Source organism: Quercus suber, unplaced genomic scaffold (genome assembly GCF_002906115.3).
Source record: "Quercus suber isolate HL8 unplaced genomic scaffold, Cork oak 2.0 scaffold_225, whole genome shotgun sequence".
In the NCBI taxonomy this organism is placed as follows: Eukaryota; Viridiplantae; Streptophyta; class Magnoliopsida; order Fagales; family Fagaceae; genus Quercus; species Quercus suber.
Genome location: NW_027069683.1, coordinates 527,860 through 538,891, shown reverse-complemented (window position 1 = coordinate 538,891; position 11,032 = coordinate 527,860). Strand labels below are relative to the sequence as shown.

Below are 11,032 nucleotides of genomic sequence, written 5' to 3'. Positions count from 1 at the left end.
ATCAAGCCAAAGAAAGGGAAGCACAAAACCTTGCCGATTCCTTCTTTTCTTACAAGTTTGATTGCCAAAACCAACAAGAACCAACAAGTTATTCCAAAGCTTGGAGACTTTCTTGGTGACTCATAGTCTAATTGGAAAGCAATTGAGAGGTCCTCATTCTTGACATTGATGCTTTAGAATTCAGATGATCATAGGTCGCTTGTATGGAGTACAACGATTTTGAGACCCCAATTTTAACAAAAACTTTTTTTTTTTTTTAAATAAAATTTTATTCCAAGTAACTGTACGCATGTCATCTAATGTAGCATAATAATAATTTTATTATTTTGACTGTTAGTCATCTCAGTATTTTCCATTAATCACTTAATGACAAGAACTATTTTGACACAACACTAAAATGTTAAGGATTAAATTGACGCATTTAAAACATTAGGGACCAAATTGACATTCGATGTAAAGGTTAAGGACCAAACTTATAATTTACCCTTTAAAGTTTAAAGCTGGCTCTATTCTTGCGAAATAATTAGGATGGCCCCTTATCTCTAGTAAATTGACTAATAAAGATTGCAAGTTGTTGATAAATGAGATAACTGCCAAAATCAATTCTTGGCTTGCTAATAAATTATCATTTACTGGCAAATTACAGCTTAATCACTCTGTTTACCATCAATTTTATCATATGTTGCATAGTTGCGCTCACTGTTTTGTCATTTGCTGGCATTAATCGTGAATGATTCATAAGGCCTTTCAAAACTGGCTTCTCAAAATGTTACAAAGTGGTCGTACCTTGCAACTGTATTTATTACAAGAATGAAAATCAAATGAATAGATGACAGATGAAGTGAGGACAAGAAAATTGTGAGCTTAAAGGTCATATATTGCAAAGAGCATCTTTCATGTTTCTTTTTATTGATTATTCCATGCTCAAATTACAAGAGAATTAAGTACTAATAATGCCATTCGTGGCTTTGCAATGCAAATGCATCAACCAGATTGGTTTGGTGCTGAAAACGTTATAAAGCTTTTTATCAAACGAATTATTCAATTGTCACAAATAAAACACCTAAAAACTACATTGAACACCTACAAACATGCATTCTCCCTGAAATTTTCCATTTAATAGCATCTTTATTTTCCTCTGGATTGAGAAGTTGTGGAAGGACATCTAACTACAGATGGATAAACTAATAGAAGCCAGGGGAAGATCTTGCAACTTGGATAGCGAACTGCTAACAAGGACTCAGTATGCCATCTCTCTCCGCAATATTCAGGTCCATTTTTACCTGCNATTCAAGCAGCAGCCCACATTAGTTAAATACTACACTCAAAATGAATAAACAATAGCATGACTATTTAAAGCATAATATTTGGAAGTGCAATACAAAATCCATAAAAAAATAAAAGAAAGCACAATACCCACCACCAAAGAAAGAACATAATATTTCCATAAATCGTGCTTACTCCAATACTAAATCCATTAAAAATAAAGTGAAATGGAACATCCCAACATTAGTAGAAAATATTTGAGTTCTCAAAACATGCTACCAGTTTTTGCAGACATCCTCCTCAAGAAGTTTTGGGGAACTGGAGGAAAGTTGACATGAAGTCTTGGATGCATTAGCACATGAGTACCTGTAAGAACAATCATATAGTGGAATGGAGTCATATATGTCACTCTGCAAACAATCAAAGAGAAACACACAAAGGTAGCTGTAGCTCTAGGATCTCACAAACTCAACAGAGACTGCAACCTCTCCCCTTGAGTTGCCAAGTCACCCAGCACTGTTTGCATCCTCACAGCAATGATCCTCAATCGATCATATCTCCCTTTAAGAACTTCACCTGTCTTCCTAGATGGTAATGGATCAAACTCTTCATCCAGTTCATCTTCATTTGTTGTATTAGCATGCATCCACATGAGGAGGAAGTCTTGGTCTCTTTCTATAACGCCAACGCCCAGTTAAGAAAAGGCAGATAAATATTCCAGGTAATATTACTTATGAAAAGCAAACCACTAATAGGAATATTATGTAAATCAAAATAGTAGTAGCAGGATTTGCCCAATTGCGTATCTTTTTAAACCAATTGATTATAGCAAGAAAACTAGTCAAGAATGTTATGACTCTATCATAATTTGCTTTGCTTCTCCTAGGAATGGCAACGGGTCGGGTTTAGGCCGGGTTTTTGTATACCCAGACCCAACCCGCAGGCCAAGACTCGTGGCTCGGATTCGGCCCGTTTAGTAAACGGATTTTTTTCCGAGGCCCAGACCCGCCCCCGCAGGCCCCCGTTAAGCCTAACCAGAAAGAAAGCTTTTTTGAAACAAGCCCCAAACTCAACATCAAACCCACGGCCAAACAAACAATCCCAAAAATCCCTTCTTTTCAAATCTCCACACTCACACCGAAATAATTTTTTTTTAAAAAAAAAATCCCATTTTTCAATCCTCAAACCTAGAAATAACCAAACCAGCGGAGGAGATTTCAGATCAAACAAAAAATAAATATAAAGAAAAAGATTAAAAAAAAAAGAAAGAAATGGAGAGAGAAGAGAGTCTTAGCCCTAAGTTGGAGATCAGAGAGAGAGAGAGAGCTGAAGGTCTTTAGCCTTGGGTTTTAGAGGCGTGGCTCAGAGTGAGGTCGAGGAGTGACTGTGAGGCTGAGGCATGGCTCAGAGTGACTATGAGGCCGAGGCATGGCTCAGAGTGAGGCCGAGGAGTGACTCAAAGTGAGGCCGAGGCGTGGTTGCATGCTCGTGCGTGGTTGCGTGAGTGACAGAGAGATTAAGGGCGTGCGTGAATGACAGAGAGAGAGATTGAGGGTTAGGGAGATGCAAATGGGTACTGGGTTAGTGAATTAAGGAGTTAGGGTTTACAAGTTACAACTACATATATATATATATATATATATTAGGGGTGGTTTTAGTAATTGCATGGTAACTGGGTCATATCCGAGTTGGGTTTCGGGTTTTTTTTATAAAACCCAGACCTAACCCGGACCTACTTTGGTTTTTTTTTTTTAAAAACCCATACTCGACCCTATTCTTTATCGGGCCGGGTCGGGCCGGGTATCCACGGGTCGGATCTAAATTGTCATTCCTAGCTTCTCCTTATGCTACACGTTTGTGATCCAACATCTAGCATGTATTCAATGACCTCCTTCTTTAATGGTGGCTCAGAATTGCTTAACGTCAAAGAGATCAAGTAAACAACTTGTCGCCTAAAAGCGTTAAGTTGATATATTGATAGTGGGCTTAAGTAGTGCATCTTAGGAAGCAGTGGTTGCAAATAAGTATTAATTGTATTAATCAAAGAAAATCTTACAGCCAATTAAACTTCTCCCATCTTTTTTTAACCTAGAAGCTTGTATGACTACAAGTGGATAAGAAAGTGTATAAACACAATTCATCTCAAGTGTGGATAGGCGAATCCTTACCCTCCCAATCCTTTGATGCCATGGCCCTCGAACAAAATCCACTCCTTGTAAATGACCATTATCAAAAACTCCAATTGAAATGACAGTACATGGATCATAAACATCCGAGTGTCTGCACCCACCGTGAGCCATATTTAGCCACACAATATGCATTTATGCGATTCTCCATTGGCTTCATTACTGACAACCCAAATAGCTTTCAAGATGCCCAAATGGTAAACACTAATGATAGGTCTCCATAATGGTTTTGCGGTTGGCCTAAGGTCATTGCTATATTAGGTGCACTCATCAAGAACTCAACTGGATACTAGTGATCCCTTTTGAACAGAGGTCGCAGAAGGCCCTTATTACACTAGGCACTCTCCACACTTTTTGTGGTTGGCTCGAACCTTCGCTAGAAGCCTGGCGACTCAATTCCTTCTCTTGAACTTGTAAGTTTCATCTTTCATCGGTTTTCTATTTAGTAGTTTGGTATGGAAACTTAATATCATTTCTCCCGTTAATATTTAGGTTTTAGAGATGGAGGCTAGGAGAAGAAGCAAGTTGAGATTAGAAAAGCTGCTACTCTTCGTGCTCAACAGTTAGGTGGGTTGTTGGTTTCTCTTGCGATAGTTGGCCAGAAAAGGAAACAACCGATGGACAAGGGCCAATCTAGTAAGAAGGTCCAAGGTCCTTATGACCGTCTGGATCAGGAGGAGATGTTNAAAAGGGATCACTAGTATCCAGTTGAGGAAGTCTTCTTGTTCAGGGGTAATCATCAGGCGAGCTTGGGCTAAAAAAAAAAAAAAAAAAAAACCAAGTTAACTTAGCAATGATGTAGCAAAACCGACGGTTAAAGTAACATGGCAAACAATTGGGAAACCGACGACTCACCAGACTTATCCATAATCCCCTAAGCATGGCCATAAGCCTCACCTATACTCTCCTACTCGTCGAGTTTACATACCCAATTAACCCCCTGGACAAAGAAAAACCTACTCTTCCATAGACGGTTAGAATCGGCCATGTCTGATACTCGCCTTAGTGGTGCCCAACAACACACGAAGTTATAAAATCCCTTCGATGCCAATATCTCTTGAGGCTTGTAGCAATAAAAAACTCCTCAAGAGAGAGGGCCCGACGGCCTCCACCCATCTGTCCCTACAACACTTCAGCCCCTATGAATATTCTCCAAGCATTGGGGGTTATCTGACAAACGGATATACCCAAGTGATCCGTTAACTTGCAATGAAGATAACCAAGAGACAACCTTAGCCCTGCAATGAAAGTTACCTCATAAAAACTGATGTCACTCAATTCCTCTATGTAACACCCCCCCCCCCTCCCTAAAAGCCTTCTAAATGGGGATGTCGTTGAGAATCTAGAAATGAGGGCAAAGTTTATCAAAAACCTCCTTCGTCATTTTTGGAGGAAAACCGTTTACTGACCAAATTCGAGGAAGGACAATTTTCCTATAGCCCCACCCTGATGGATTGGCAATACCCTCTTCCTCAAGGGGTGAATCTGCCAACAACTCTTTCTCAGAGCTAGATTGGTTATCTAATACAAATACGTATCCCTATGGGTAGACCTCATCATCGCTCGATTCCAAATGGACTGACAATAAACGCTTACTCGTCACTTTACTACTTCCTAACATTCCCTCACCTACAAGCGACAAATGGAAACTAAGATTCCACTCACACGTCTCCCAAACATAGAACTGACGACTACTTATCAAAATAAGGTAAGTAAAGTATATCAAAAAAGAAAACTTAGGTGATAGTAACAATGGCGGAGTGAGCGACTAATGGTAGGAACCAACGGTTCTTTAAGGCGACCAATGATAAACTAGTTGGGCCCAAAGATAAACTAACTAGACAATGTCAATACCGAAGGGTGAAGGTACCGATGGGATGACAAGGACGAACACTGACGAGGGTGACGAGCATGCCGTTAGGATGACAAGCATACCGACGAGTGAAGGTACCGATGGATAACAAGCACATCGACAGGTAAGGACGAACACCGACGAGGGTGACGAGCATGCCGATAGGATGACAAGCACACCAACGGGTAAAGACGAACATCGACTAGGAATGACAATGGGCCGGGTTCGAGGCAAGTTTCTTTATGCTCGAACTCGCCCTATAGGTCCATACTCGTTACCTGAATCTGGCCCGTACAACAAACATGTGTTTTTATGCCTACCCCGACATGACTAGTTAGGGCTCAATCCGTTGCCCAAATCATGGCCCAATAATATATATATATATATATATATATATATTGAAACCTATATTGTGGCCCAAACTAGAAAAAAAAATCATTTTTGCCTAGATTCAAGCCCTATGACGTCTAAATTCAAGCCCATATAATGTGGCATAAATGTCAAATCAGTCCAAATACCATTACAAACCTATTAATTATAAATCAATAAATCACCTATTAATTTTAAATCTATAAATCAATAAATCATAGCTAAGATCATCTGCTAAACATAAAAATAAAATAAATCCAACAAGTCCAATAAATAAGTCCAACATGTCCAAGAAGTTAATCGAACAAGTCCAACAAGTCCAAGAAATTAAAAAGCTATAAAATAAATCCCACAAGTTTAGGATAATTACAAACCAACAAGTTAATCCAACAAGTCCATGAAATTAAAAAGCTACTAAATTAATACAACAAGTCTAATCCTCTACAACTGTAACAAACTCCCATCCTCTTCATTAGGCTCCCCATTATCAAGAATTGATTGAAGTGTACAATCTCCCAGCATAGTTGAAGAACCTACAACAACAATGAATTAAAAAATGAAGTAAACTTCATCAAATAATAACTAGCAAATATGAAAATACAATTTTGATTTCATTTTATAAATACAAATTATACAATTGCTAACCTTTGATTTTACTACGTAACCAATTTTGAGCACACATCATTGCCTCTATAATTTTGGGATGAAGCTAACTATGGTGTGGACTTAACAGTCTCCCATTAGTGCTAAAGGCAGATTCTGAAACAACAATTGTGATATAAATGACTAAAATATTTCTTGCAATCCTATGTAAAGTAGGATACTTGAGACCATTATTTTTCCACCATGCCAAAATATTAAAGCCCTCATTCCTCTTCAACACTCCCTCATCAATAAAATGATCAAATTCCATTCTAGCACTCTCATGTTTCTTTGAAGTACTTGAACTATTGTTGACAAACAAATCAAAAGATGACATTGCCCCACTCAACCTATGTTTAATTTGTGCCACATCAATTGAAGTACTTGTAGGCATATGAGAACTTCTTTCGTTATCTACAGGGGACTCATCTACATCTTCATACTCATCAAGCAATTCATAATAAAGGTTCTTAATTTTTTTCAATCTCCTAATTAGAATTATTACCATAAATGTTAGGATAATAAAACTCCAACTACATCATCTTATATCTTGGATCCAAGATGGCAGCAATAACCATAACAATATTAACATTAGCCCAATAAGAATTAAATTTAGCAAGTATGCTTTCTACCATCCTACTTATCATCTTATTTAAAGACAAACTCCATTCATTCAATGCTATTTTCAATTCACACACCAAAGTAAAATATATATTAGTTGCAGGGCACTTACAACCAGAGAATAACTAAGTCACACTATAAAACAACTCCAATCTCCCACAAATGTCATTAGCTACCTCCCAATCATAATCATGTGATAAACAAATATAAGATGCTTCACATTTAGCCAAACGAGAGAAAACGTCTTTATAAATCAATGCAGTAGAAAGCATTAAGTAAGTTGAATTCCAGCGTGTCTTACAATCTAAGATCAACTCTTTGACGTGTATTTTCATCAAATTTCTACCTCCTTTTTGGTGAAATAGCCCAGTAAATCACACTATCACGAATCCTTTCAATACCATCACCAATAAGAGACAACTCAACTTTAACAATCAAATTCAAAATATGTGTAGCATACCTCATATGCAACATAGATCCACTTAACATAAAAGAACTAGTATCAAACTTGTTCAATAGAAGTCTTATCATGACATCATTAGTACTACAATTATTGTGGACAAGTTCCTATCAATGTTTCACTCTAAAAAACAATTAACAAGGACATCAGCAAAAACATTTTTTGNCTAAAAAAAAAAAAAAAAAAAAACCAAGTTAACTTAGCAATGATGTAGCAAAACCGACGGTTAAAGTAACATGGCAAACAATTGGGAAACCGACGACTCACCAGACTTATCCATAATCCCCTAAGCATGGCCATAAGCCTCACCTATACTCTCCTACTCGTCGAGTTTACATACCCAATTAACCCCCTGGACAAAGAAAAACCTACTCTTCCATAGACGGTTAGAATCGGCCATGTCTGATACTCGCCTTAGTGGTGCCCAACAACACACGAAGTTATAAAATCCCTTCGATGCCAATATCTCTTGAGGCTTGTAGCAATAAAAAACTCCTCAAGAGAGAGGGCCCGACGGCCTCCACCCATCTGTCCCTACAACACTTCAGCCCCTATGAATATTCTCCAAGCATTGGGGGTTATCTGACAAACGGATATACCCAAGTGATCCGTTAACTTGCAATGAAGATAACCAAGAGACAACCTTAGCCCTGCAATGAAAGTTACCTCATAAAAACTGATGTCACTCAATTCCTCTATGTAACACCCCCCCCCCTCCCTAAAAGCCTTCTAAATGGGGATGTCGTTGAGAATCTAGAAATGAGGGCAAAGTTTATCAAAAACCTCCTTCGTCATTTTTGGAGGAAAACCGTTTACTGACCAAATTCGAGGAAGGACAATTTTCCTATAGCCCCACCCTGATGGATTGGCAATACCCTCTTCCTCAAGGGGTGAATCTGCCAACAACTCTTTCTCAGAGCTAGATTGGTTATCTAATACAAATACGTATCCCTATGGGTAGACCTCATCATCGCTCGATTCCAAATGGACTGACAATAAACGCTTACTCGTCACTTTACTACTTCCTAACATTCCCTCACCTACAAGCGACAAATGGAAACTAAGATTCCACTCACACGTCTCCCAAACATAGAACTGACGACTACTTATCAAAATAAGGTAAGTAAAGTATATCAAAAAAGAAAACTTAGGTGATAGTAACAATGGCGGAGTGAGCGACTAATGGTAGGAACCAACGGTTCTTTAAGGCGACCAATGATAAACTAGTTGGGCCCAAAGATAAACTAACTAGACAATGTCAATACCGAAGGGTGAAGGTACCGATGGGATGACAAGGACGAACACTGACGAGGGTGACGAGCATGCCGTTAGGATGACAAGCATACCGACGAGTGAAGGTACCGATGGATAACAAGCACATCGACAGGTAAGGACGAACACCGACGAGGGTGACGAGCATGCCGATAGGATGACAAGCACACCAACGGGTAAAGACGAACATCGACTAGGAATGACAATGGGCCGGGTTCGAGGCAAGTTTCTTTATGCTCGAACTCGCCCTATAGGTCCATACTCGTTACCTGAATCTGGCCCGTACAACAAACATGTGTTTTTATGCCTACCCCGACATGACTAGTTAGGGCTCAATCCGTTGCCCAAATCATGGCCCAATAATATATATATATATATATATATATATATTGAAACCTATATTGTGGCCCAAACTAGAAAAAAAAATCATTTTTGCCTAGATTCAAGCCCTATGACGTCTAAATTCAAGCCCATATAATGTGGCATAAATGTCAAATCAGTCCAAATACCATTACAAACCTATTAATTATAAATCAATAAATCACCTATTAATTTAAATCTATAAATCAATAAATCATAGCTAAGATCATCTCAACGATGTCATTAACAAACCCAAAGTTATTAAAAAAAAAAAAAAATTGGACTAAAACAATGTGATAGGTGACCTAATCCCTCAGTTTTTAACACTGAATCGCGTTTAATCACAAGTTATTTTACTAAAAATAACATTTTATAAATTATTAAAAAATAAATAAATAACTAAGAAGCCCTTTTCATGCAATAAAATATAAATCGTAAACATAGAGCTTAAGGGATTAGATTGAGAGTTGTGAGCAACGAACCTGTGACGAACTTGAGGTTGGCGGTGACAAAGCTTAAGGGCTAACAGTGAGATTGAGTGATGGTTGGTGTTGACAAAGCTTGAGGGTGAGACTTAAGAGTGAGTGAGAGGGCGGCTGGGTTGGCTGAGTGAAATGAAAGGGAATTAGGGTTTATAAGTTTATATATGTATGTGTGTGTGTGTGTGGTTTTTTTTGGTAATTTACATTTAAGCGGGTCAGGTCTGGGTTCGAGTTTGGGCCAGGTATTACCAAAACCTAGACTGGACTCGGACCCACTTCAGGTTTTATTTTAAAAACCCAGACTCGACCCTATTGTTTATCGGGTCAGTAAGACCCGACCCATTAGGGTTGAGTGGGTACCCGTAGGTCAGGTAACAATTGTCATCCTTAACACCGACGAGGACGACGAATATATCGACGGGTAAGAACACTTGTCCTCCACGGTATATGTGTGTTCCCCACTCATGTATCTCAATATGGAAAGAATTTGCACTTCACATCTAAAGAGCTTACTACACGGTCGTATCTTCCCCGTATGGGAAAAAAAACCCTAAGATCTTGAGGCTTTAACCCCAAATCTTCTTTATAAGGAAAGATCCTACATTCAAGGGATCTTGGTGTGCCGTACACCACTATATAAGTACCAAGCTTCCTCTCCCTCAAGGTATGTGAAATTTCCTAACTTTCACACTATTTAGTTTTTGGAGATCCTTCTATCACTAACTTAACCATTGGATGGTCTTTGGTCGACATCCCACCAGTGCTATCTGTTGGTTCTTTGTTCTCTTATTCTTCAAGTACTATAATTAAAACGTGTGTGACGATCAACTCACTGGCGATTTTTGTGCTTCATTAATACCTACTAAAGATATCCTCATATTAATCTTACTAGCAAACTTGACTTGCTTTTGTTTAGCTTTTAATTCTTCAGGCATTTCAAGATTTTACCACTTATAATCTACTCCTTATAATCTTTTATCCATCATATGAGAAGGAAGGAAGTTTAAGAATCACATGAATAGGTATTGAGGTTCATTAACTCTCAATAGATAGATAGGTATTAAGAAGGTATTAGGACTTGTAGTTTCAATTTTTATTGAGCAGTCTTGTATCTTCAATAATACCACTTGTTATTCAAATCAAGGTCTTATTGAACACACTTAAAAACTAACACTTAGGCTGTGTTTGTTTCGGGTGAAAATCACTTTCGAAAATGCTTTTCTGTAAATGCGGTTATTTGGTTGCACATGGAAAATAAATTTTCCGGAAATGCTTTTCAGTTGACCGTGAGTCAAAGTGAAAATCACTTCCGTTTTTATTTTACCTTCAAATATCATTTTTCGAAACAACAGAGAGAGAGAGAGAGAGAGAGAGAGAGAGAGAGAGAGAGAGAGAGAGAGAGAGAGAGAGAGAGAGAGAGAGAGAGCGCGAGTCGCGAGCTCGAATCGCCGCCCCAAGCCCAGAGCAACTGCACGAGCACCCCTCCACGCGACAGTGAGAGAAAGCCCATCGCCGGCGACCC

General features: G+C 38.6%; 1 pseudogene; it reads right to left on the bottom strand.

Moving 5' to 3' along the window:
• Nucleotides 1-1,459: 1,459 nt before the first annotated feature.
• On the bottom strand, nt 1,460-7,796 carry LOC136070322 (FT-interacting protein 3-like; annotated as a pseudogene).
• Nucleotides 7,797-11,032: the final 3,236 nt, after the last annotated feature.